We start from the raw sequence: 26,534 nt of genomic DNA on the forward strand, positions 1-26,534 counted from the left end.
AGGGACTGAACAATTCTGTTGCCCATGTTATAACAAAGGACATAGAAGCACTGGAGGAAGTGCAAAACATCACAAGGGTCACAGAACTGAGAATATAGGCTCTATAAAAGCAAGCTCCAGGAGACAGGGTTAACACCTATCTTTCATAGGATTGATGGGGCAGTTTCTGTCTAAACTTATCCAACTCCTTTTCAAAGCCTATTAAATCGTTTCAGGTGTGGTGAAGTGCTAAGAAAACTTACAACCCGAGGTTAGGCTGATCAATGATCTAACTCAACCCCAAATCCCATGCCCCACTGGAAGAGGTCTGGAACAAGTCAGATTGCATCATGTGTAGTGTTACATGCACAAACCAGGACACGCACAGATCTTTCTCTGCAATTCGCTTCCACTCTCTCCAAATCTAAAATAAAAACTGAAAATGCTGCCAACACTCAGTAGGTCTGGCAGCAGCTGTAGAGAGCAAGAGAGTTAACGTTCCAATTCGAATACAGTTTCTTCAGAACCCAAATCTCGATGAGTTTACGATTTCCAAGAACCTCAACAGCCTCCCAAGAGGCCAGCCCTCTAGTGAGAACCGCCGACATGAATAACATTAACCATTGGGTGCATGGCTGACAAGCCCAAACTCTCATCCAACTTTGTCGGACATGTACACTTCCCAAAAATTGGAAGGGAGCTTGCAATTTCTCCAGAACTCAGCATGTTATAGCTCGGCGCCTCAGCTGCTTCATCGTGAGCACGGGGAATTCGACATGGAAGCAGCGAAATAAAACTCACAGGTCACTAGCTAATTGTTACATCAAATGTATACCACAGACAGGCCACTCAGCCCAACTGGTCTATGCCAGCCCTTGTATTCTACCCAAGCCTCCTTCCCTCAACATTACAATGACAAGTTCCCAGAGGAGTGCCGCCCGATACTAGGCTCGACAAGGTCAGCGATGAAACCAGTTACCCTATCGGATCTGCATGGCTTGTGGTTTCTTCAGTCAGTGAACCCTACAACTGTAGTCAGTGGTGCAATGTAGGCAAGTTGTTAACATGCAGACAGTTATGCAGTCTGGATACAACCACAATCTGTGTCATAGTTACCATCCAACTGCAGTTCAGCTATCTCAAATCCCAACCGAGCATTCCTATCCAAGCAAGTGAGTCCTCAGCAGTGAGATCATTGCCATCATTAAACGATTCGTCATTGACATTACAATGACAAGTTCCCAGAGGAGTCTCATCCCCCTAGTCGCCCTGGCGTAATTGCAGGCAAATGAGATCATGGCCTATTCCCTCATCACCATGCTGTGTTGCGGGCAAATTAGATCGTGGCCTGTTCCCAATTACATCATGCCAATGCTGCGGCAGGGAGCTTGCAATTTCTCCAGAACTCAGCATGTTATAGCTCGGCGCCTCAGCTGCTTCATCGTGAGCACGGGGAATTCGACATGGAAGCAGCGAAATAAAACTCACAGGTCACTGGCTAATTGTTACATCAAATGTATACCACAGACAGGCCACTCAGCCCAACTGGTCTATGCCAGCCCTTGTATTCTACCCAAGCCTCCTTCCCTCAACATTACAATGACAAGTTCCCAGAGGAGTGCCGCCCGATACTAGGCTTGACAAGGTCAGCGATGAAACCAGTTACCCTATCGGATCTGCATGGCTTGTGGTTTCTTCAGTCAGTGAACCCTACAACTGTAGTCAGTGGTGCAATGTAGGCAAGTTGTTAACATGCAGACAGTTTTGTAGTCTGGATACAACCACAATCTGTGTCACTGTTACCATCCAACTGCAGTTCAGCTATCTCAAATCCCAACCGAGCATTCCTATCCAAGCAAGTGAGTCCTCAGCAGTGAGATCATTGCCATCATTAAACGATTCGTCATTGACATTACAATGACAAGTTCCCAGAGGAGTCTCATCCCCCTAGTCGCCCTGGCGTAATTGCAGGCAAATGAGATCATGGCCTATTCCCTCATCACCATGCTGTATTGCGGGCAAATTAGATCGTGGCCTGTTCCCAATTACATCATGCCAATGCTGCGGCAGGGAGCTTGCAATTTCTCCAGAACTCAGCATGTTATAGCTCGGCGCCTCAGCTGCTTCATCGTGAGAACGGGGAATTTGACATGGAAGCAGCGAAATAAAACTCACAGGTCACTGGCTAATTGTTACATCAAATGTATACCACAGACAGGCCACTCAGCCCCACTGGTCTATGCCAACCCTTGTATTCTCCCCAAGCCTCCTTCCCTCCAACTTCATCTAACCCTGTCTGCTTTCCCTTCAATTCCTTTCTCCCTCTTTTTATCAAGCTCCTCCTTTAATGCATCACAGTTATTTATTTCTTCTGTCACCAAGCTCCACATTCTTAGCATACTCTGCGTCAAAACGCTGCTTCTGAATTCCCTACTAGACTTATCAATGACTATCTTATAATGATGTCTGCTCCTGCTCCCCATCCTGCTTTCCTTGTGTTCAAGCAGGGCAGAAAAAATGCTAATGTTAAAACAGTACTTCCAAACTGGGTTTGGACCATGCAATATTTATCAAATGGGTCGGTCTGTATCAAGATCATACAGCTCAGAAGGTAGCCATTCAGCATATCATGTTTATTCTTTCAAAGATAGATCCGTAAATTTCTCAAGTAAAAGCTCTCTTCCCTTTGAAAAGTCACTGCTGAATATGTTTCTGCCACTTTTCAGGCAGTGCACTCTACATTCAACTCATTCCCTGTATAAAAAGGGGAAGTTTTCTATGGTTTTATTTTGCCAGTAACCTTACATCTGTATTCACTGATAACCAACCTTTCTGCTCGTGGCAAGTTTCTCCCTATTTATTCTATCAAAATCTATCGTAATTCTGAAACTCAATATGAAATCCCGCCTGGGCTTTCTTTGGTTGAAAGACAACAATTAAAGCTTTCCTCACCTCTCCATGTTTTTCACTGGTACCATTGCTGTAAATCTCTTGTGCGCCCTCTCCACGGCCTCAATATCCTTCCTGAAGAGCAGTGCCCAAAACTGAACACAATACTCCAGCTGAGATCTAACCAGTCCATTTGCTATGACAGGAAATATAGCACAATCTCCCTCATTTCATTTTCTCTCACGTTCATTGTTATCGCGAGTGATTGCCAACCTGCAGTCCATTATTCTCCCAAATGGGAAAGCTCCTGATGTACAGCTGGCTGCCCTCAGGACTCTCACCCAAGTGACCATAATTCACCTATGAGTACAACAGGCAGCGCTCATGAATATCTGACCACGCCAGGAGACGGGATCATGGTCAATCCATTCTCATGCGACATTCAAGAAGAAAACACTTTGCAGCGGCGGTCAGGAGCAGGAACGTTGGTTGATTCATTCCCTCGCTGACCAGCTAACCCAAGAGGAGGAGTGTTGCCACGCTCATAGAAAAGCTTGGCCAAAGAGTCAATGAAGACAATGGTCATCAAACCAGCTTCATTACAACAATAAAGTTTTCTGGTCATGATTGCAGTGCAGCTTGAGGTAACTTGCTGAGCACAAACTGATTCCCACATTACCTACTTGACAAGTGTTACTACACTTCAAAAAAAAAAAAAATACTGCACAGGCTGTGAAGCACTTGGGGCCCTAAGGTTGTCAAAAGCTGGTAAGACTTGCTTTTCTGAGTTAAAATCGGTGGGGAGGGTGCTCAGCAGCTGAGAATCTGTCTTAAAGCAAGATCTATAATCTCTCCTGCCCTCACCACCACCTCCACCCTCCACATATCCATTTACAATGTGCTATTTGCTTTTTAACTTATCAAAAAGTTCCAAAGCACTTTTTATTTCCCCCCAAAGACAAGTTCAAGATCACTTTAAGTTACAGAGCCGACCACAGAACAGCGAGTGTGTCCAACCAGGCTGAGCAACATGGCCTCTCTCTACAAGTGATGGGCACCCGCCAGGGAAATGACCTGGCGGCTTCATGTTAAACACACTACACAGTGGCCAAGTAAGCCATTTGGATTGGAAGTGTCCCAGGTTCAATCACTGACTATTTTTTAATCGTTCACAGGATGTGGGCATCGCTGGTGAGGCCAGAATTCGTTGCTGATCCTTAATTGCCACTGAGAAGGTGGTACTGAGCCACCATCTTAAAGCCCTGCAGACCATGTGGTGTCAATGCATCCACAGTGCTGATGGGAAGGGTGTTCCAGGATTTTGACATTGTAACAGTGAAAGAATGTAGTTACGAGTCAGGATGGCGTGTTGTTTGAAGGGGAACGCGCAGGTGGTGGCGTTTCCAAGCATCTGCTGCTCTTGCTCTTCGAGGTGGTGGAGGTCACGGGTTTGAAAATTACTGTCAAAGTAGCTCTGGTGCAGTGTATCTTGTAGATGGTGCACACTGCTGTTACTGTGCGTCAGTGGTGGAGGGAGTGAATATTTGTGGATGGGGTGCTGATCAAGCTAGCCACTTTGTCCTGGACCACGTTAAGCTTCTTGAATGTTGTTGGAGCTGCACTCATCCAGGCAAGTGGGGAGTATTCCATCACACTCCTGACTTGCGCCTTGTAGATGGTGGGCAGGCTTTGGGAGTCAGGAAGTGAGTTACTCTCTGCAGAATTCCTAGCCTCCGAATGCTCTTGTAGGCACACTATATAAATATGGCCGGTCCAGTTCAGCATCTGGTCAAAGGTAACCCCCCACCCCCCACCGGTTATTAATAGTTGGAGATTCAATGATGGTAATGCCATTGAATGACAAGGGGTGATGGGGGATAGATTTTCTCTTGTTGGAGATGGTCATGGCCTGGCACTTGTATGGAGCCAATGTTACTCACACTCATCAGCCCAAGCCTGGATGCTGCCCAGGTCTAGCAACATATGGACACAAATTCTCAGAATAAGTTGTCACAAATGGTGCTGAATGCTGTGCAACCATCAGCAAACATCCCCACTTCTGACCTTATGGTTGAAGGAAGATCATTGATGACGCAGCTGAAGATGGCTGAGCCTAGGACACTGGCCTGAGAACTCCACTGCAGTGATGACCTGGGACTCAGATGATTGACCTCCAACGACCACAACCGTTTTCCTTTGCGTGATGTATGACTCCAACTAGTGGAGTGTTTTCCCAGATTCCTGTCAATATCAGTTTTTCTAAGGCTCCTTGATGCTATACTCAGTCAAATGCTGCCTCCATGTCAAGGACGGTCATTCTCACCTCACCTCTTCAGTTCGCGTGCATATTTGGACCGAGGCTGTAATGAGATCAGGAGCCGAGTGGCCCTGGCAGAGCCCAAACCGTGCGTCAGTGAGCAGGTCACTGCCAAGCAAGTGCCAATTGTGAGCACTGTCGATGGCCCTTTCAATCACTTTACTGATGATAGATAGTCGTCTGATAGGGCATTAATTGGCCAGATTTGATTTGTCCTGTTTTTACGGACAGGACGTACTGGGCAATTTTACATATTGCCGGGAGGATTCCATGGCTGTAGCTGTACTGGAAGAGTCTGGCTAGGGGCGCAGCTAGCTCTGGAGCACAATCTTCAGTACTATTTGTTGGCAAGTTGTCAGGGCCAATAACCTTTAAGGTATCCTTTGCAGAATCTGCACTCCACTCAGTCTTCAGCCAGTATAGGGGCAGGGACGCGTCAATTGGCTAGGGGTCAGCCATGATTCCCGATCCTGACCACTACCTACCAGAACATGTGCGCATCTGGGATGGGAATGGGGCTGGGCTCAAATCGGATGACCAATACTCAACAATACGTCCAGATAAGAATGAGACAAGTGACTCCTTTAGTGGATCGTTGGTGAGTACTTTTGAAAATGGAAGTCAAAAAGACGCAGCACCATTGGGAAAATGAAATATTAGTGGGATTCTTTGCAACAAAATCTTCGTCTGCAGTCTGCTGAAGGACTTTTGATAAAGTAGATATCGAGAGCCCATTTCCACTTGTGGGAAACTGAAGGCTGTTTGTTTAAAATAGTCACCAAGGAATCAAATAGGCAATTCAGAAGAAACCTCTTTAACCACAGAGTTGTGAGAATGTTGTGGGACTCACTACCATCAAGAGTAATTCAAACAAAGATTATAGAGGCATTTGGGGTAGCTTTGTAATCAAATGAAAGAATAGGGAACAGAGTTTTACACTGCTCAAGCTAGATCAGAAAAGATGGGAGGAGATGGAGTCTAACATAGATGCTGGCATGGACTCGTTGGGTTAAATGGCCTGCTCCTCTGCTGTATATTCTATGTGACTGCTGTAACCAGCTTCAGCACATAAGAGTGCCGTCAACAGCTGGCTGCAGTCATCCCTCCTAATGCCAGATGTCCCCATAGACCAGGCTCACGTCACAACCTTATCCAGGGCTGCGGGAACTGTATCCAGGGTCCTGAGTGGGCCCTTATCTAAATCATGACAATTCAAGATTTAATCACTGGGAACAAACAAGAGAGACAGCATTTGAAGACTTCAGAAAATCTCATCTCAGCTGTCCCACAGGATGTGCCAGCTTTGTTCTTCGTTTTATGAGTGCAATCATTCAAGTTCAAAAAATACAAAGCAAAACCTAGCATCAGTACTTTTTTCTAAGCTTCCTGGCCAATTATTTGCTGCCCTCATTACCTCCTTAAGCAACTGATTGATACAGTTTGAGATATTGCACGCCCTCTAAATCAGGCTTGCGTGAGCTGAGAGAGTGAATGGCAGCAGGGGTTCAGCAAACAATAATTACAGCTGAGACCCAGACCCTCAATCGAATGTCCAGATACACAATTCGCAGCAGGGGTCACTGGAGAGTGAAGAGGGCTGACAATCGTAATTGGCCTTCCTCCCCACTTTATCCAAAGGTACAAATTTATGACTCAAACTCTAGATCCTTGCTAATCACCACTTGTCCCTTGGTGTACCATTGGCAGCCTTGTCCATAGTTGCGCAAGTCCTAAACTCTGAAATTCCCTCAATGAACCTGTCCGCCTCTCATCTCTCTCTCTTCTCCATCACTCCTCAAAATTTCATGGACCAAGCTTTTGGTCATCTGATCTATCTCCTTCAATGCCTGTGTCAAATTTTGTTTGACAATTCTTCTGTGAAACACTTGGAGATGTTTTACTGTGTTACAATTTATTGCTGGAGATTAAACCTTTGCTCAGTCACTCTCAAGATAAACTGATTGTGCCTCAACTAGGATGGAGTATTTATCAATGGCTCCCACCCTCAAGATTTTACACTTGAGAATTAAGCACACATCCTTACTTTCAGACTGAAGCCTAATTTTCCAGCTCTCTTCTCTCTATTTCTAACTTCCTCTGCATCACCCCACCACCACCCCTCCCCCTCCTCCTCTGTTCCTTTTACAAAGACACTACTGTAGTGGGATAGCCAGTCACCATTTACTAGTCAGGTTCATGCCTCATGAATGGCCACCTTGTACGAGGTACCAGATGATTGCCAGCCCCCCTCACCCCACCACCAGAATCCAAATCCTGCAGCAATCAACTTCGGAAGGGAAGAAATCAGGAAGAATATAAAACTAAATTACAGCTTTGAACAGTCAGTTGTAATTAAGAACAAGGGGCTCCATTCAGTCAGCTGTCCCACCCTTGAAATCCGTGCTTCATGTCCTCAGTTACACCTGGTTTGATTCCTGTGTACTACATTTCATTGTTCCATTAATAAAAGTGGTCAGAAAGGTCGATAAAAATAAAGCCCAAAATTTAGTCTATAAATCGAAGACAATATTAATTTGCTCATGGACAGGAGTTCAACAGAAGGTGAGCTCCTCCCTTTCTCCATCAGGGACCTGGCGTGGAGGGTGTTGCATGCAGCAGTGCCATGCAATCATAGGTTAAAGTAGTTCACGGAGTCCCAGGCTACATACTTTTTCTGTGGCCAAAGGGAGCCTGTGTTCCGTTGCCCAAGGCTGCAGACCCTTTTTCATTTTTTGAAGGGGGTTGCTCCTCAACTTTGGGTTGCACTTCAGGTGACCTAAGGTCTGGTGGGGAGGGGAGCGGGGAAGGAGGACCACCTCCTCGTTAGCCTACTCCTGGGGCTGGCCAAGGTGGCCATCAACAGGTCCAAGCAGTGAGCAATCAAGGGGGTCGTTTGCCCCCTGACTGTCTGCCCCTCTACCGCGGCATGTTCGCATCCTTGTGGCCCTGGAGAGGGAACACATGGTGTCCACTGGATGCCTTCCATGACTGGTGGACACTGTGGGGGCTGGGCTGCATCACTGCCCCGGGAAATGACATTTTGATTTAGTTTTGTGAGTTTCCTTTCATGTTTTTGTTTTAGTTACAGTGCCTGTCACCCCCCTCTGATTTATTGACTTTTAGTTTAATTTGTTGATTTTGTTTCTCAAAAAAAGAGTCTAAAGGTGAACTCAGGCATTCCCAATCATGTTATTCACGGGCATAGCACTAAAATTTCCTGAATGCAGCAGCAAGTCAAGTCTTAGAGCACATCGAATGACTAGTGTAGAAAATGAGTGGAGAAGAGATCAAAGATTACAACTAAGGTAAGCTGTTGTGGCTACATCAGATGAAGCTTTACTCTCAGGCACTGGTAAGAAGAGTTTAGAGGGAGTTTTGCTCTGCGTTTAACTTGGGGTGAAGTAGGCCTAGGTGAATCACCCGAACTAAATATTTCAAGAAACAAATCCTGATCATTATCTTTATTAAATTGAAGGGTGTTAAGGAAGGAATTGTGACTAATTTAACTAGGTATGTTCCATTGATTCAAATTGGCCACATGCAGGACTCCAACTGCTTGTGCAGTGAGTGTACATATCATCATGAGTCTCTGGTTTACGCTTTAGGCATTATCATGCAGCAAGTGCTCAGTAATCCAAGTTGGCAATTCCCAGCTCAGGCAGAACAGTAATCAGTGAACTACGGTAACACCACTTTGAAGCTGCCCGCTAGGAGATGAGCTAGTTGATCTGATTGGGGAATATAGAGAGAAACGTGTGTTCTGCAGAACGAGACCACAAACACGAAGCAGGCAGAAATGTCTGTACAACCTCACCACCCATCTGCCATGCCACAGCACCTCAAGTCCATCTCCCTGAACCAGTATGCATTCAGCAGTGCTCAACTTGGACAAGGCAGCCAAAATCATGCCTGAATATGCATGGTCTGGTGTGGTATGGAGCGAGGCAAAGCACACTGGTGTGGTTTCCCTCCTTGCTTTGTGCTTTGATGGCCTCTTCAAGGGCTGAGGAACGAAGAGGAGGTTCCCAATGTTGGTCACTGTGACCTCTACAAAAAAATGTCGATATTTGGGAGGAGCCACTACTCTGCCCCACCAAGTTGAATACTTGGCCAACTGTCTGGCATCACACGAGGGAACCACTAACTGGAAAACACAGAAGGGAAGAGCCACTCACGACATCTACACTTGCTTCCCACATTTGGTAATGAAGTCATTGACCCAGCCATCAGGCATCTCCCGAGAGCTACTGGTGTGTGCAGGGAACTGAGTAAAACCCACTTGCCACAATTTCATCAAGGTGTGTGTGTGTTGAGCTTCCATGTGATTTACAACAAATCAAATGACAGGAGAGGTAGTCAATACAAGCTGTGTCTCCTGTTGCTTCAGACCAACTTGTATTTCTCGTAATACAGGAAGCGTAGGTCTGTAAATAGAACACATTGCATCCTGGATGGAAAGCCAGAACTGAACACATACAAAAGACAGGAGCAATAACAGGAGTGGCTGTATCACTGAACATGGATTGCCTGAAGAAATATGGTCACAAGATACTTGACAATTTGGTGGGCTGGCTGGGGCTGGGAGTGAGAAAGGCTGTTAGACACTGAAAGGAGCAGAAAGAAAATGCACAAAATGCTCAGCAGGTCAGGCAGCACCAATGGACATAAGCAATCAACGTTTCAGTCAGTGACTGTTCCCGAGAACCAGTTCAGAAGTTACGGCTTGTACTGAGGGAGGGTCATCAATCTGTAATGTTTACTGTTTCTCTGCACAGATGCTGCATTTTCTGTTTTTATTTTAGATTTTTAGCATCCACCGTATTTTGTTTCAGGAGGAAGCGAGTAGGGTTATTAGACCATTAGTAGAAGCTATTTACTTGCTCTTCTATGAAGTGCTCTCAAATCATACTCTCACAGAGATGACAACTGGGACAGCCACTCTCACCAACACTCCGGGACTGACAAGGTTGTCCCCGTACCGGAGCTCAATTTGACTTCCCCTTGGCTCTTCAAGTCTCAAAGCTTAAGTGTACACATCCTTATAAACACCAAGCCAAATGCATTTATTAAATATCAGCTCTTCACTCACTCTTACAGATGCAGTATTATGCATCCAAGCTCTGAACCTCACTCAGATCCTGGTCTGCAACTCACTCCTATTACTCCTTACATAAACCATCTGTATACCTTCATTACATTCGAGCCTGTAACTTGATCCTGGTTTTAGCAATTACCTTATAATACGTTTTGACTGAATTATGATCCTGTTGTATAATCACTTGTGGAAATACATTATCCCTTTTCAGTGACAGGACAATCTGTTTTATAAATGCTCTGATGCATTTACAGCACAAATGGTTGATACTCTTTCTATTTAATTTCTTGCACATCCAATTATGCACTTCAACCCAATCACGCAGAAACCCAAGGCAGCTGCTGAAAGAGCAGGCAGAACATACCACAAGCATGGAGCTAGCATGGCTAAGCAAGTCAGTAACACAGGAGGAGGGCAATTAACTTGACATTCAGCTACTCACATGCGTTAATGCAGCTGTTGTGCACATCTGTCCGAACTTCAGGCAAGAAATGAATGCACAATGTCCTGATCAAGAACAGTGCAGCAGTAAAACAAAACTGGGATAAAAGAGGAAGAGTCTCAAATGAGCCTGCACATAAATCCCACTGCAATGAAAGCAAACCACTCCCCAACTGATTACTTACAGACATCTCCAACAAGGTGGCTTTTGTTTCATTTTCATCTGCACGTTAAACATTACCGTATGCAATAGTTGTTATATTACATAACGAGAATAAAGCAAATCAAAGATTTAAGAAGGGATTTTATGTCAGTAATCTTCATAAGGAACCCAAGTGGGGGGGCTTTTCACCCCAGGCTCCTGTTTGTCTTCAAGGTACTGACTTTCACTGGAATACAGTCTCAGAAATTTCCACGAACCCTCCAGTAGTTGACCGAGCTCAAGACGCTGGGTTGGAAGCTTGGTGCGACAGAGGGGACACACTCAGCATCCACAAAACTCCTGCACATGGTGGCGCTGAAGCTCAGGCTTGGCTCTGGAAGTCTTCAGCAAGCAGAAAAGATGATAGCATCAGCTTACTAAAGATATGTTTCTTCCCTATAATTAAACAATGTCAGCTCACTCCTAGGCTCACCTAAGAATTACACACCTCCCAGTACCAAGCATTATACACTCGGAAGGTCGTCTCCTGTCTATACTGAATCAGTTCAGCTCAGCTGAAACAAAATGGTTCCACAATCAGCCTCAACATTGCTGTGCTGAGTAAGGGTTTGAAAACAAGTATTCAGCCATTTCTGATCATCGAGTGCTCTTTGCCGGAAAACGCATGTGGTTTTTTAAAAATATATTATTTCATGGGATGTGGACATTGTTGGCCAAGCCAGCATTTGTAGCTCATGCCAAATTATATTTTTATTCATTTTACAGGATTTGGGCATTGCCAGCAAGGCCAGCATTTATTGGCCATCCTGATTTCCCTTGAGGTGGTGGTGAGCTGCCTTCTTGAACCACTGCAGTCCCTGCAGTGTAGTTACACCCACAGTGCTGTTAGGAAGTGTGTTCCAGGATTTTGACCCAGCGACCGTGAAGGAATGGTGATATATTTCCAAGTCAGGAGGCCAATGGCTTAGAGGGCAACACTACCGCCTGGTATTCCCATGTTACTGCTGCTGCCCACCAGTCCTTCTAGATGCTAGAAGTTGTGGGCTTGGAACATGCTGCCTAAGGAGCCTTGGTGAGTTGATGCAGTGCATCTTGTACATAGCGTACACTGCTGCCTCTGTGTCAGTGGTGGGAGTAAAAGTGGTGGCTGGGGTGCCAATCAAGTGCACTGCTTTGCCTGGGATGGTGTCGAGCTTCGAGTGTTGTTGGAGCTACATTCAATCAGGCAAGTGAAGAGTATTCCATCACACTCCTGACTTGTGCCTTTTGGATGGTGGACAGGCTTTGAGGAGTCAGGAGGTGAGTTACTTGCTGCAGGATTCATAGCCTCTGACCTGCTCTTATAGCCACAATATTCATTTGGCTATCCAGTTCAGTTTCTGGTCAACGGTAACCACCAGGATGTTGACAGTGGGGGATTCAGTGATGGTAATGCCATTGAACATCAAGGACAATGGTTAGATTCTCTTGTTGGAGATGGTCATTGCCTGGCACTTTTGTGGCACAAATGTTACTTGCCACTTGTCAGCCCAAGTCTAGATATTGTCCAGGTCATGCTGCATTTGGACGTGGACTGCTTCAGTATCTGAGGAGGCGTGAATGGTGCTGAACATTGTGCAATCATCAGCGAACATCCCCACTTCTGACCTTATGATGAAAGGAAGGTCATTGATGAAGCAGCTGAAGATAGTTGGGCCGAGGACACTACCCTGAGGAACTCCTGCAGTGATGTCCTGGGACTGAGATGATTGACCTCCCACAGCTGAGTGCTAGGTATGACTCCAACCAGCCTAGCATTTTTGCCCAGATTTCCATTGACTCCAGTTTTGCTAGGGCTCCCCGATGCCACACTCGATCAAATGCTGACTTTACGGAGGTCAAGTACCAGTCAAGGGCAGTCACTCTCACCTAATCTCTGGATTTCAGCTCTTTGTCCCATGTAATGAGGTCAGGAGCTGAGTGACTCTGGTGGAACCCAAACTGAGCATCAGTGAGCAGGTTATTGCTATTGAAGTGCCACTTGATAGCACTGCTGATGGCCGCTTCCAACACTTGACTAATGGGGTGGTAATTAGCTGGGTTAGATTTGTCCTGCTTTGTGTACAGGACATACCCGGGCAAGTTTCCACATTGCCATATAGATGCCAGTATTGTACCTGCACTGGAACTGTTTGCCTAGAGGCACAGTAAGTTCTGGAGCACATCTCTTCAGTACTATTGCTGGAATGTTGTCAGGGCCCATAGCCTTTGCAATATCCAGTGCTTTCAGCTGTTTCTTAACATCGCATAGAGTGAATTGAATTGGCTGAAGACTGGCATAGGTGATGCTGGGACCTCCGGAGGAGGCCAAGATGGATCATCCTCTTGGCACTTCTAGCTGAAGGTTGTTGCAAATGCTTCAGCCTTATTTTTTTGCAGTGCTGTGCTGGGCTCCTGAGGGTGGGGATATTAGTGGAGCTGCCTCCTCCGAGTTGTTCAGCTGTCCACCACCATTCACGACTGGATGTGGCAGGACTGCAAAACTGATCCGTTGGTTATGGCTCTGTCTATCACTTGCTGCTTGGCACTCATTTAGTCCAGTGTTGTTGCTCCATCATGTTGACACCTCATTTTTAGGTAATGCCTGGTGCTGTTCCTGGCATGCCCTCCTGCACTGTTCATTGAACCTATGCTCATCCCCTGTCTTGGTGGTAATGGTAGACTGGGGGATATGCCGGGTCATAAGGTTACAGGTTGTGGAGGAGTACAATTCTGCTGCTGCTCATGGCTCACAGTGCCTCAAGGTTGCCCAGTCTTGAGTTGCTAGATCTGTTCGATATCTATCCCGTTTACCACGTGTTAATATCACACAACATGATGGAGGGTATCCTCAATGTGAAGACAGGACTTCAAAAGAACTGTGTGGTGGTCACTCCTACCTGTACTGCCATGGACAGGTGCATCTGGCAGCAGGCAAGTTGGTGGGGATGAGGTCAAGTACTAAGCCGCTCTTGGTGACAGGTATTGAAGTCCCCCATCCAGAATACATTCTGCGCCAATGCCACCCTCACTGCTTCCGCCAAGTGATGTTCAACATGGAGTACCACCGATTACTCAGCTGAGGGGGAGCTGGGGTGGTAAGTGGTAATCAGCAGGAGGTTTCCTTGCCATGAGACTTCATGGGGGCCAGAGATGATCTTGAGGATTCCCAGGGCAACTCCCTCCTGACTATATACCACTGTGCTGCCACATCTACCAGTAGGACAGGACATATCCAAGGATGATGGTGGTGGTGGCTGGGACTTGATCGGTAAGGTATGATTCTGTGACTATGTCAGGCTGGTGCTTGATTAGTCTGAGACAGCTCTCTCAATTCTGGCACAAGCCCCCAGATGTAAGTAAGGAGGACTTTGGCAGGGTTGACAGGGCTGGGTTTGCAGAGGACAGTTAAAAGTCAACCGCATTACTGTGAATCTGGAGTTCCATGTCAGCCAGACCTGGTAAGCATGACATTAGTGAACTAGATGGGTGTTTACAACAATCAATGAGTTCCACGGTCACGATTACTGCGACTAGCACGATATTCCAGATTTTGTTCATTGAATTTAAATTCCAGCTGCTATGGAGGGACGTGAACCCTTGTCCCCGAGAGTGTTAGCTTAGTTCTCTGGATAACTAGTCCAGTGACATTACCACTATGCCACCATCTTCCACTGGATTGGGATAAGCCTTTGCTGTGGGATAGGTCTGGCTGTATTACAACAGGAGTGGCCCATTCAGTTCCTCAAACTCCTGTTTCGTTCAATCACAGCTAATCTGAAACTTAAAATCCACTGATCTGCTTTCCGCCATAGCAGTTAATATCCTTACCCAACAACAATCTATTCCTTAAATCTTGAAAACTTCAATTGACCTAGAGTGCATAGCACTTGTAAGGGAGTGAGTGCCAGGTTTCCACAATCCTTTGTCTGAGAAGGAGTTTTCTGATTTCACTCCTGGGTGGCCAAACTCCAATTTTAAGATTGTGCCTACTGATTCTGGATTCTCCTTACCAGGGGAAATGGTTCCTGTGTATTGAGCCCACTGAAACCCTTCAGCACTTCAAACATGATTAGATCATGCCCCAACCTTCCAAACTCAAGGGAATATTAAGCCAGGTTTACGCAACCTGTTGTATAAAAAGTTAACCTTATAAGCTCCAGGATCATTCCATAGTGTAGAATACTGGCTGGATTCCTTTCAAGGCCAAAATATTTTTCCCCTCAACAATTTTCAGCTTATTCATTTGCACATTGAACTAAGCATTGATGTACAATTCCAAATACTGCAGCCTTTCACACTGAGCAAGAAAAGGGCCGAGTGGAACATAGTGAATTGCACTTGAAAACAAGCACATGATAGTATTCTCGTCTGTCACCTGAAGATCCTCTAACAAAGCAATCCACAACCCTGCAATTGTCTGACAGAGACACTTGGGTTGGTTTCACACTCAATCTACTTGTTATGGTTCAGAGAGTTCTCAGTTAACACAACGCATAAAGCTTTTGGGGTGTGGGGAGTGTTTAGTAAGGCAAGTAGCCTGTTTATGCTGTGGACCTGAGTTCTATATCAAGCACAGCGACACAGTCACTTGCACAGATTCATTAGGCTAAACACACATCTCCGAAGGCAGAGCTTTGTCAGATGGTGTCACTCCTGCCTTAGACGCTAATGTCTGCTGCAAACATTGACATAGCAGACCCAGAGCCGCCACTTCATTGCTTATTACTGGCAGCCTGAGCTCCCAACTTTAGAGAACAGCTGCAAGATGAAGTGGCTCAGTGATGGCAACGCAAGACTCCAACCTGGTCCATTTCTAGTCACCAGACTTGAAGAACGCAAGGGTCTGAGAGGTTTTCTAGATTTACTGGAATTGTCCCAGGGATGAGGGATTTGAGCTACAAGGTTAGCTTTGAAAGCTTCAAGGAGAACAATCCAAGTTAAGGAGAATGGGAGAGATTTAAGAGTTGTACAAGGTTTTGAAAGGTTTAGATGAAGTGCACAATTAGGTGATGGTACAAGGACTAGGGGGACACAAATGCAAGATTTTGGGCACAAGAAGCTGAGGTGGGGGTGGAAGATGGGATGAAGGACTTTTTTTCTAAATGCAGCCAATGGTAATGACCCAAAATAGTCACGATTGCAAAAGGAAACTGGATGGTCACTTGGGGGAGAATAAACTTGCAGGGCTACAGGGTTAGAGCAGGGCAATGTAACTGACTGGAATGATCGCCAGAGGGCTGGCATGGGCTGGATGGGGCAAATAGTCTCCTATTGTGACGGTATGACTCTCTGATGGTGTGTCCAGCCTCCAATAGTCTGGAGCAAGTCTGCACCATGCTGCCCTAGATATAGATGCTTTCTACATTGGGCAGGTAAGGCAAGAGAATTAAAAGCTGCATTGACACAATGCCTGCTCACGTGAAATCTGCTTCGAAAATAAATTATTAGAACTTGTCATATCGGGGTTGGTGTTCAGGACAAATTGAGCTGAGGCCCAAAGTTCAGGACAGCAATGAAGATGGTGGGGAGGGAGCAAAGAAATAGTGCAAGAGGCATAAATCAAGTCGTGATTAGTGACTAAAACGCAGGAGGAAAAGATGACAAATGAAAATTTGCTGGGACATTGACAAACAACAGAACAGGAGGTGGTGTAGACTCTGAGAATCTTAACAGCACTGAAGGAGACTATTCGGTCCATCCTGCCAGTGACAGAGAGCAAAGGAAATGAGCTCACAATGTACCAAAATAATACTGGAGATGAGATTGGTACCAGTACGAAGAGTTTGTCCAAGAACGTCACTGATGGTAACTTCTAGCTGCCGAGACTCTATTTCTAGTGCAAAGAAACAATAACAGGGCTGAATCGATGACGCAGAGATATCGAGTGTTTAGGAAAATTTTCCCTGCTGAAGATCCTGTGAAAAAACATTGGCTGTGCCAATTATATAAACACAGTGGGTCTGTGTCATGTTACTAGATAGGTTTCTCTTACCACAGTCAGGAACTGACGTGTGCCTACATTTAGAGCACAATTTTCTTCTGTGCAATTAGAAAATCAACAGGATACTTCCAGGAACAATCTTCCAGCAGAGAAAGCTTCCACACGCTACAATCCACTCTTCCCATATCAGCTTCTCCATTCCCACCTCCCCTGCTTTCTTTTGCTCTCACACCATTCTTCTCCCCCAATCAACATGATCTTCCATACCATTACATTCCCCTCCCCCAGCTATCAGGTTGTCAAGGCACAGGGATTTAGGAAGTGCAAACAAACTGGTGATTCAGTAACTTAAAAAACACATTATAAAGGCACATTCAATTGCAACAACAAAACCTGGTGACTCATTCTTAAAATCTGCCTAACAATGGCACAAACATGCTATAAAACGGAACAGGATTACCTGGGACGTTATTGACTAAGCCATCTCTTGCTGAATGCTTACACAAGCCTATTTTTCCTACAAACAGGCATCTGAATAACAGAAACAAAGAAAGATTTGCCTTTTACAAGCTCAGGATGTCCCAAAGCACTTTACAGCCAATCAAACTCTTTAGAAATATAGCCACTGTTGTGATGTCCGAAAGTTGGTCTTTCCCGAGGGCTCAGTGGGGGTAGGTTAGCTCAGTTGGCTAGAGAGTGGTGCAGAATGATGCCGACAGAACGGTTCAGTCCCTGTACCAGCTGTGGTAGTTCATGGAGGGCTGCCTCCTTGCTTTGCCTCAACTTTGATTCGGAATGGCACCCCTCAAGATATATAACCACTTTTCTCTCTCTCCCCCTCTTTAACAAACAGAGAATCCTTTGGGTCAATTATGGACTGTGGCTCATTACCATTACCCGAGGCTGAACGCACCATCCATTGAGCCACACAGATACCAACAACTCTCGTTTATCTAACGCCTTAAACAGCTTGTACTGAAATAGAAACAAAAACAAAAATTGCTGGAAAAACTCAGCAGGTCTGACAACATCTGTGGATTGGAAGACGGAGTTAACGTTTCAAGTCCGTATGACCCGTCATCAGAACCTTTAATGTGCCAAAACATCCCAATGCTTGTGGAAGCATTATAAAGCAATAGATGAAAAAACATCGCAAGAGGAACAAGGGTCCACTTACAAGCCACAGATGAATGTGCTCTTGCATTGCTTAGCTGAGATCTGTGTGCCAGCTTAGCCCTGTTATTAACCAATAAATCCAAATACAGAATTCTGAAGCAACCTCTTTACCCAGACAGTTGCTGAATTTGCCACCACAGGGAGTTCTTGACACGAGTAGCAGAGAGCTATATAAGCGCACGAGGGAGAAAGGAATAGTTATATCTGCTGGAGTGAAAGGAGGCTCATGTGGAGCATTAAGACTGGCCAGGAGCTGTTGAGCCAAAAGGACTTCTGCTGCAAGAGATCCCTCAGTAGCACAAGTTGCAAATTGGTAGGTTAGTGGTCACCTCAAGCCTCATGGGCGAGGGTACCCAACCAATGCTTAGGGGGAGAACAGGGACCGCACTCCCAACAATGGGTGAATGGTGCTGGTGGAAACCGTTCTCCACAGAGATGGTGGTGCTGGCTCTTATCACTGCACCACACCTCAGGCAAATGAATGGTCAAATTTTCCAGAGGACTATGATATTAAATGGACATCACCAGTCTGGAACATTCTGCATCAGACTATCAATTCCTGTCTGATTTACCGGAGCGGTACACCTAACGAACCCGGCACTTGATTTTGCAATTACCATAATGAGGAAATTTATGAAGTCAAGCAGGCAGAACCATGAGTAGGCGTCAAACGTGAAAAACTTTTCCATCTTTTCTCTTGAAAGCTGCTGCGTGTGCTGTGCCCATAAACTGGCACAGTACGATCCAGAGCCAACATCCAATAGAGTATGGGTTAACAGCTGCCGTTCCAATTTTGACCACCTCACTGTGGGAGGTAGACACCCATCACAGAGCAATGAGGACTCTTTTTACTTTGACCCCAAATCACACGATACTGACACTAACAGTCGATTGGCTACTCAGTGCCTGTCTATTAATGCTCCGTTTTGCCAACAGTAAGAAGCAAGTGCTATTATTGAGGAGAACACTTGGCAGCCAATGGACTGGCACAGAATAAGCAGCAACCGCGCAGGGTCAAGTCGGATCAATAACTAACATACGCCGAGGCTATCTGTAGCCTTCTGAGCCACAAAGCAGCTTAGCAAACACCGCTCTTCTGCTTCTCAAAAAGATGAACAATTGAGAAGGGGGACCGAGTGGCGCAGTCAGTTGGAAATCAACGCGGATTAGCCGGGGATAGCTTTCCGCTGCTTGAACGAGTCTGACCATGGGGGAAAACACAACGCAGCTCCAAAAGGGGACAAGTTCAAAACACACAACTACCCCAATTGAGTAATCTCACTTGGAAATCCAAGGAGTTTGAAGTCAAAGAACGTTACAATGCAGGTAGCAATGTGTGTCTGAGATTGGAGCACAATCACACTTTTGGGATGCTAGAAGAAAACTGCTTCACTCTGTATTGACCTCATGCTATGTTGCACTGGGAATTGCTAAACGGGAACCCCTCTCAATTGCCTGACTGCTGCTTACCATATAAAATAAAAACGCCACGTGCTGGCAATACTCAACAGGTCTGTCAGCATCTGTGGAGAGAGAAATAGAGTTAACACTATGACTTCTTCGGAACTTGAGACATTTCAATTAGGAGGAAAGATTGGAGAAGTTGGGTCTGTTTACTTTGGAGAGAAGGCTAAGAGGAGCATTGATAGAAGTTTTCAAAATCATGAGGGGTCTGGACTGAGTAGATAGGGAGAAACTGTTCCCGCTCAAGTGGACCGAGAACCAAGGGGGGCACAGTTTTTAAAAAGTGTTTTGCAAGAGAAGCAAATGCGAGGCAAGAAAAAACTTTTTCACACAGCGAATAGTTTGGGCTTGGAATGCGCTGCCTGGGATTGTGGTGGATGCAGGTTCGTTTGAGGCATTCAAGAGGGCATCGTCTCCACTTACATAACCATCCAATGTGCAGGATTACGGGGAAAAGGCAGGAGATTGGCACTAAGTTAAAATGCTCAGAGAGCCGGTGCAGACACGATGGGCTGAATGGCCTCCTTTGGCACTGTAACAATTCTGTGATTCTGTAAACAACGAAGAAGTCATATTAAATCTGTTTCTGTCTCCACAGGTGCTGCCAGACCTGGTGAGTTTTTCCAGCACGCAGTCTTTTCTTTCAGATCTCCAGCATTTGCAGTACTTTGAATACTTGCCCACTATCAAGAAATGAACACCAGAAATCTCCTTCATCTAAATAATTGGGAGGACTAGTCAGTCCTAACATCAGCTCTTCTCCCCTGGCTGAGCAAGGCTTTTTTGCCCAAGAGGGAGTTAGTTATAGCTCCTGGGGCGAAAAGGATCAAAGGATATGGGGAGAAAGCGGGAGCAGACTATTGAGTTGGATGATCAGCCATGATCATAATGAATAGCGGAGCAGGCTTGAAGGGCCAAATGGCCTACTCCTGCTCCTAGTTTCTATGTTTTTTTTATTCATTCATGGGATGTGGGTGTAGCAGGCTCAGCCAGCAATTATTACCCATCCTTAACCGCCCTTGTTCAGAGGGCATTTAAGAGTCAATCACACTGCCGTAGGTCTTGAGTCACATGTAGGTCAGCCCGGGAAAGGATGGCAGATTTCCTTCCCTGAAAGAGGTTCGTGAACCAGATGGTTTTTTATGGCGATCTGCAATGGTTTTGTGGTCATCTAAAAGCTTTAAATTCCTGATGATTACCGAATTCAAATTTCACCATCTGCCATGGTGGGATTCTAACCCAGGTCCCCAGGGCATGACCCTGGGTCTCTGGAATACTGTTCCCATCACAATACAACCATGCCACTGCCTCCCTTGTGACCTTGGGTCTTATAAGTGACTACGAGATCAGCTCCCTACCTCCCTACCTCATATTGCACCAACATGACCTATTTCCACCTCTGGAACATGGCCCGACTCAGCTTATCTGCTCACCCTCACTCATGTAGACTTGACTATTCCAAAACACATTTCTGGCCAGTCTCCCATTTCCACATTTCGCTGGTCATCCAAAACTCTTCCCACATTGTAACTCAGATCAAGTCTCTTTCTCCCATTACTACAGCATTCATCGACAAGCAATGGCTCCTGGTTAAGTCCTGCCTCCGACGTTAAACTTTTCATGCTTGCATTCAAATTCCTCACCCCTCTCTATCACTCTAAGCTCAAGATGTAAACTGTCTGTGGTCTCCGTGTTCCTCCAATTCCCACCTTATACAAATCCCCATTTTTAACCGCTCCACTATTGGCAGCCCTGTCTCCAAGTACCCTGAACCTCAGCTCCAGAGCTGCCTCCCTAAACCTCTCCATATCTTCCATTCTTGAAGATGCTCCCAAGATCCAATCCCTTTGACCAAATTTTTGGTCAACTGCCTGAGCAACACCATCTGTAGCTCAGCGTCAAATTTTGCTCGGGTTCCAGAGCAGAAGGTTGCTGAATAAATGCCAGTTTGTTGGTGGGGGCTTTATTCTTGGTCCCCTTGCTGCTGTATCTGACCTGGGAATGTTAAAGGTGGAAGCTTCACTTGATATCCACCCCATGTTCTACATGACCCAGGTCGTGGGGTGATTATGGAGAGATTGGTGTCTTGTTTCCAACCTTAATACTGTTGCTGCAAGCTACACAACGGCTCATTTGCCGCACTCTCCAACACGATGAGCACCGAATTGAAACTGGCGGGGCAGTTATGCCTCCCTCACCACCAACCCACTTCCCCTCACCCACCGGTATGGACTGACAAGAACAAAAATAAAAATACCTGGAAAAAAGCTCAGCAGGTCTGACAGCATCTGCAGAGAGGAACACAGTTAACGTTTCGAGTCTGTGTGACTCTTCAACAGAACTAAGGAAAGATAGAAGAGAGGTCAAATATAAACTGGTTTGGGGGTGGGGGGGGGGGGGGGGGTGGTGGGACAGGTGGAGCTGGATAGAGAGCCTGTGATAGGTGGAGGCAAAGAAGAGATTGCCAAAGATGTCATAAACAAAAGGACAAAGGGGTGTTGACGGTGGTGATATTAGCTAAGACACGTGCCAATAGGTGACATTAAGGGTAGAAAGCAGGAGGAGCAAGGTACAGGTAGCCCCACTGGGGGTGGGGGAGGGATCTAAATAGGCTAAAAGGTATGGATATGACTTTTCTGACACTGCCCCTTTAAATGAAATTGCGTCACACGCAGTTTGAAACAAAATAGCCCGACTGAAGTTACAAAGATCCTCCTCCTACACATCCCATCACTCCGCCTTCTACACAATCAACATTTAATAACAACCTTAAAAGCTCGATTTATATATATATATTTTTTTTTAAATTAAAAAAAAAAGCTTTTTGTGTCTTCCCTATACAAGAACTCAGCATGCGTATCGGAAACCGCTCCCGTCTTGTTGCATCTCTCTTCTACCTCGTCGATTTACAAATATTATGCAGATCAGGACAATAGGTGTTTTATACACACACACACACACACACACACACAGAGGATTCAGGTGCACGCATAGTCCGAAATGTTTAAAATAGGAGCTCCAGCTCGTGTCTAAATCCTTATAACAACGAAACGGGCAAAAAAAGAGAAATATTTTCTTTTAAAAACACAAGAAGTTCTTGCCCAGGGCATATTTTCAATCTACCATCATACGGATTGAACCAATTTATTTGCAAACCTATTTATTCCCCCATTCGCTCCTATTTTATGACAGGTCCCTCCAAATTCTGCAGCCTCCTCCTGGCATTCAATAGATTGGCTTTCCCCTCTTCGGAAAAAAAGTCCCCATGCACGGCAGAAAAAAACGCAACTGGCTGGTCCCCCACAACTGGACCTTCTCTCTGGCAGCACAACAGGATAAATTACATGTGTTGAATACAGGGAGGGAGGGGGTGGGGGAATAAAATACTGCCGAACGCACCGGGAGGCATATATATATATATATATATATAAAAACTAGCTTTGCTTTGAAAACAGAATATTTAGAAACCCAACAAATTCAATACATAACGTTTAAACCCGCAGGAATGTTGAAATCTTTGTTCTGGTGGGGTCTTTCTGTCCCCAGCCCACTTAATGTATTCCGCTCTCGCCCATTGCTCCTGATTTTCATTGTCCTGAGCCAATGGAAGAGACTGGGTCGGATTCGGGACCATTGTAGTCAATCAGGATGGGAAGGAAGCAGATGGAAAAATAACCAAGGAATCATCTTCGGTGCTGACCGCAACTGGAGGATTTGATACAAAATATTCAGCGAGCTACAATGCATTAAAACGACCCGGGGATTTGCGTCTGCCTGCCTGTCTGTCTGTCTGCCTGTCTTGTGCACAGTCGCAGAGTGAAGTGCCAGCTCCTTACCCGAGTTCACAGCAAACGTTCCCTTCCCGGGTTTCCGGCTGCAATGTCTCTTTTTTTCTTTCCCCCAGAAAACTTCTCTCCAAAAGCAGGAGCAGCATCGACAGGAGATGTTGGGTGAAGGTCCAGGCGGAAAATTGTCAGCAGGAGGAGGGAGGGAGAGGGAGGGAGGAGTAAAGGGAGATGGAGAAATGATGTACAGCCAGTCAGTCCCAGGCTGAAAAAGACCAGATGTTTAAAGCCCTATTGTTTACTCGCCTAAAACCTTACAAGAAGCGAACCTTTCTCTCTGCATCTCTCTCACTCCCTCTCTCCCTCACAGCACATCCTTCTTTCCGGTAAGGAAATGGATATTCTTAACGCTGCTCAGGGTTTCTTCCCAAAGCAGTTCACAAACCACCACCACCACCCCCGCCAATCTCCTTTTTTTGCAAACTTGTCCCGATTACCCCGCGCAGCCTCTAATCCAGCCCTGAGAGAGACGCGCCCATTTAAAGAGACAGTGTAGCCTTAAGAGAGAGAGAGAGAGAGAAACCCATACACACACGAGTGGCAAAACACACACAGACTCCCAGACACACTGAATAAACGCAGATTATCACAGTCACACAACTGTACAGAATCACACAGTATCTCACTAAAAACACACCCACAGATGCAGAATGGGAGACCATAAGACATAGGAGCAGAAATTAGGCCATTCGGCCCATCGAGTCTGCTCCGCCATTCAATCATGGCTGATAAGTTTCTCAACCCCATTCTCCTGCCTTCTCCCCGTAACCTTTGATCCCCTTACCAATCATGAACCTATCTATCTCAGTCTTAAATATACTCAATGACCTGGCCTCCACAGCCTTCTGTGGCAATGAATTCCATACATTCACCACTCTCTGGCTAAAGAAGTTTCTCCTCATCCCTGTTCTAAAAGGTCTTCCCTTTACTCTGAGGCTTTGCCCTCGGGTCCTAGTCTCTCCTACTAATGGAAACATCTTTCCCACATCCACTCTATCCAGGCCTTTCAGTATTCTGTAAGTTTCAATCAGATCCCCCCTCATCCTTCTAAACTCCATCGAGTATAGACCCAGAGTCCTCAAACATTCCCCATATGTTAAGCCTTTCATTCCTGGGATCATTCTCGTGAATCTCCTCTGGACCCTCTCCAGGGCCAGCACATCCTTCCTGAGACACAGGGCCCAAAATTGCTCACAATATTCTAAATGTGGTCTGACCAGAGCCTTACAAAGCCTCAGCAGCACATCCCTGCTTTTATATTCTAGTCCTCTCGAAATAAATGCCAATATTGCATTTGCCTTCCTAACTACCGACTCAACCTGCAAGTTAACCTTAAGAGAATCCTGGACTAGGACTCCCAAGTCCCTTTGCACTCCAGATTTCTGAATTCTCTCCCCATTTAGAAAATAGTCTATGCCTCTATTCTTCCTACCAAAGTGCATGACCTCACACTTCCCCACGTTGTATTCCATCTGCCACTTCTTTGCCCATTCTCCTAACCTGTCCAAATCCTTCTGCAGCCTCCCCGCCTCCTCAATACTACCTGTCCCTCCACCTATCTTTGTATCATCTGCAAACTTAGCCAGGATGCCCTCAGTTCCTTCATCTAGATCATTACTGTATAAAGTGAAAACTTGTGATCCCAACACTGAACCCTGCGGAACTCCACTAGTCATCGGCCGCCATCCTGAGAAGGACCCCCTTATCCTCACTCTCTGCCTCCTGCCAGACAGCCAATCTTCCATCCATGCTAGTACCTTGCCTCTAAAACCATGGGCTCGTATCTTACTGAGCAGCCTCCTGTGCGGCACCTTGACAAAGGCCTTCTGGAAGTCCAAGTATATAACATCCATTGGCTCTCCTTTGTCTAACCTACTCATTACTTCCTCAAAGAATTCTAACAGATTTGACAGGCATGACCTCCCCTTGATGAAACCATGCTGACTTCCAAATATTCTGAAATCTCATCCTTAATAATGGACTCTAAAATCTTACCAACGACTGAGGTCAGGCTAATCGGCCTGTAATTTCCCGTTTTTTGCCTCACTCCCTTAAACAGGGGGGTTGCATTAGCGATTTTCCAGTCCTCTGGGACCCTCCCTGACTCCAGTGATTCCTGAAAGATCACCACTAATGCCTCCAATATCTCTTCAGCTATCTCCTTCAGAACTCTGGGGTGTAATCCATCTGGTCCAGGTGATTTATTCACCTTCAGACCTTTCAGTTTTCCTAGCACCTTCTCCTTGGTAATGGCCACCATACACACCTCTGCACCCCCACAGCCCACCTCCCCCACCACCACCCCCACCCCCCACCCCCCCAACCCCCCCAACTCTCTTGAACTTTGGGGATGTCACTGGTGTCTTCCACTGTGAAGACTGATGCAAAGTACCTATTCAGTTCCTCCGCCATTTCTTTGTTCCCCACTACTACTTCTCCAGTCATCGATGAGTACAGCAAGTGGCTATTCAGCCCATCGAAACTGTCCTGGCTCTTTTTTTTAATAATTAATCCAGTTCATGTCAATCCCCAACTCTTCCCCTCTATTCCTGCATTTTCTCCACGTTCAAATATTTGTACAATTTCCTTGTGTGGGACACAGTTGAATCTGTGTCCTCCAGCCGATCAGACACTATTCCAAATCATCACCACTCATCTCTCTGCAGTGACGTTCCCCGTTCCTGAGCACTCATGCTGTGGTTGGACGGTGAATACACCGCTGCAGTTGACCTCGAAGTAATTTATGCTGGCAGAGGGAGAGCAGACACTGATAACACCTCACCTTGCCCAGCAGAAATTACTGAACAGTTTATTTTAAGCGGGCTACTTGCTGCTTTCCCAAGTCTGGAAGGGTAGCAAGTAGGAAGAATAAATGAAACAGCTCAAGAGGAGGAAAAACAGTCACAAGTTTGGAGAGGAAGGGACAAAGGGGAGCTGTGCAACATTCTACCAGTTATTTGTTTCAAAAATGTTGACTTGAAGATTTGAAAATGAAAGAGTTAAAATGTTGTTTCTTTAAGTTGAGGGAGACAGCAAGCTAATGAGGTGCACACAGAAATCAAAACACAAAGTAAAACACACAACTTCCCTAATGTGCAGTGATTAAGAATGGGGTAATATACGTATGGTTTATATAGTGATACGTACAGAATGTTATGCACAGTGGTGCACAGTGGAGTAATGCACAGAAATAAATATAATTT

At 45.8% G+C, this 26,534-nt stretch overlaps 1 protein-coding gene across 4 annotated transcripts in view; it reads right to left on the reverse strand.

Annotated features, from left to right (window-relative positions):
• The window catches only part of sema4c (sema domain, immunoglobulin domain (Ig), transmembrane domain (TM) and short cytoplasmic domain, (semaphorin) 4C), an 86,575-nt gene extending 62,832 nt beyond the window's left edge, over window positions 1-23,743 (reverse strand). For 2 of the 4 annotated variants that reach the window (XM_041209336.1, XM_041209333.1), the window contains exon 1: window positions 23,323-23,743. The gene's annotated coding sequence lies outside the window, so the exon portion shown is untranslated. Of the gene's footprint in view, window positions 1-10,722; window positions 10,855-19,492; window positions 19,546-23,322 lie in introns of those variants that run through there. The other 2 variants (XM_041209334.1, XM_041209335.1) reach the window with 2 other exon arrangements.
• Between the last annotated feature and the right edge of the window lie 2,791 nt (window positions 23,744-26,534).

Source organism: Carcharodon carcharias, chromosome 17 (genome assembly GCF_017639515.1).
Source record: "Carcharodon carcharias isolate sCarCar2 chromosome 17, sCarCar2.pri, whole genome shotgun sequence".
Lineage (NCBI taxonomy): Eukaryota > Metazoa > Chordata > Chondrichthyes > Lamniformes > Lamnidae > Carcharodon > Carcharodon carcharias.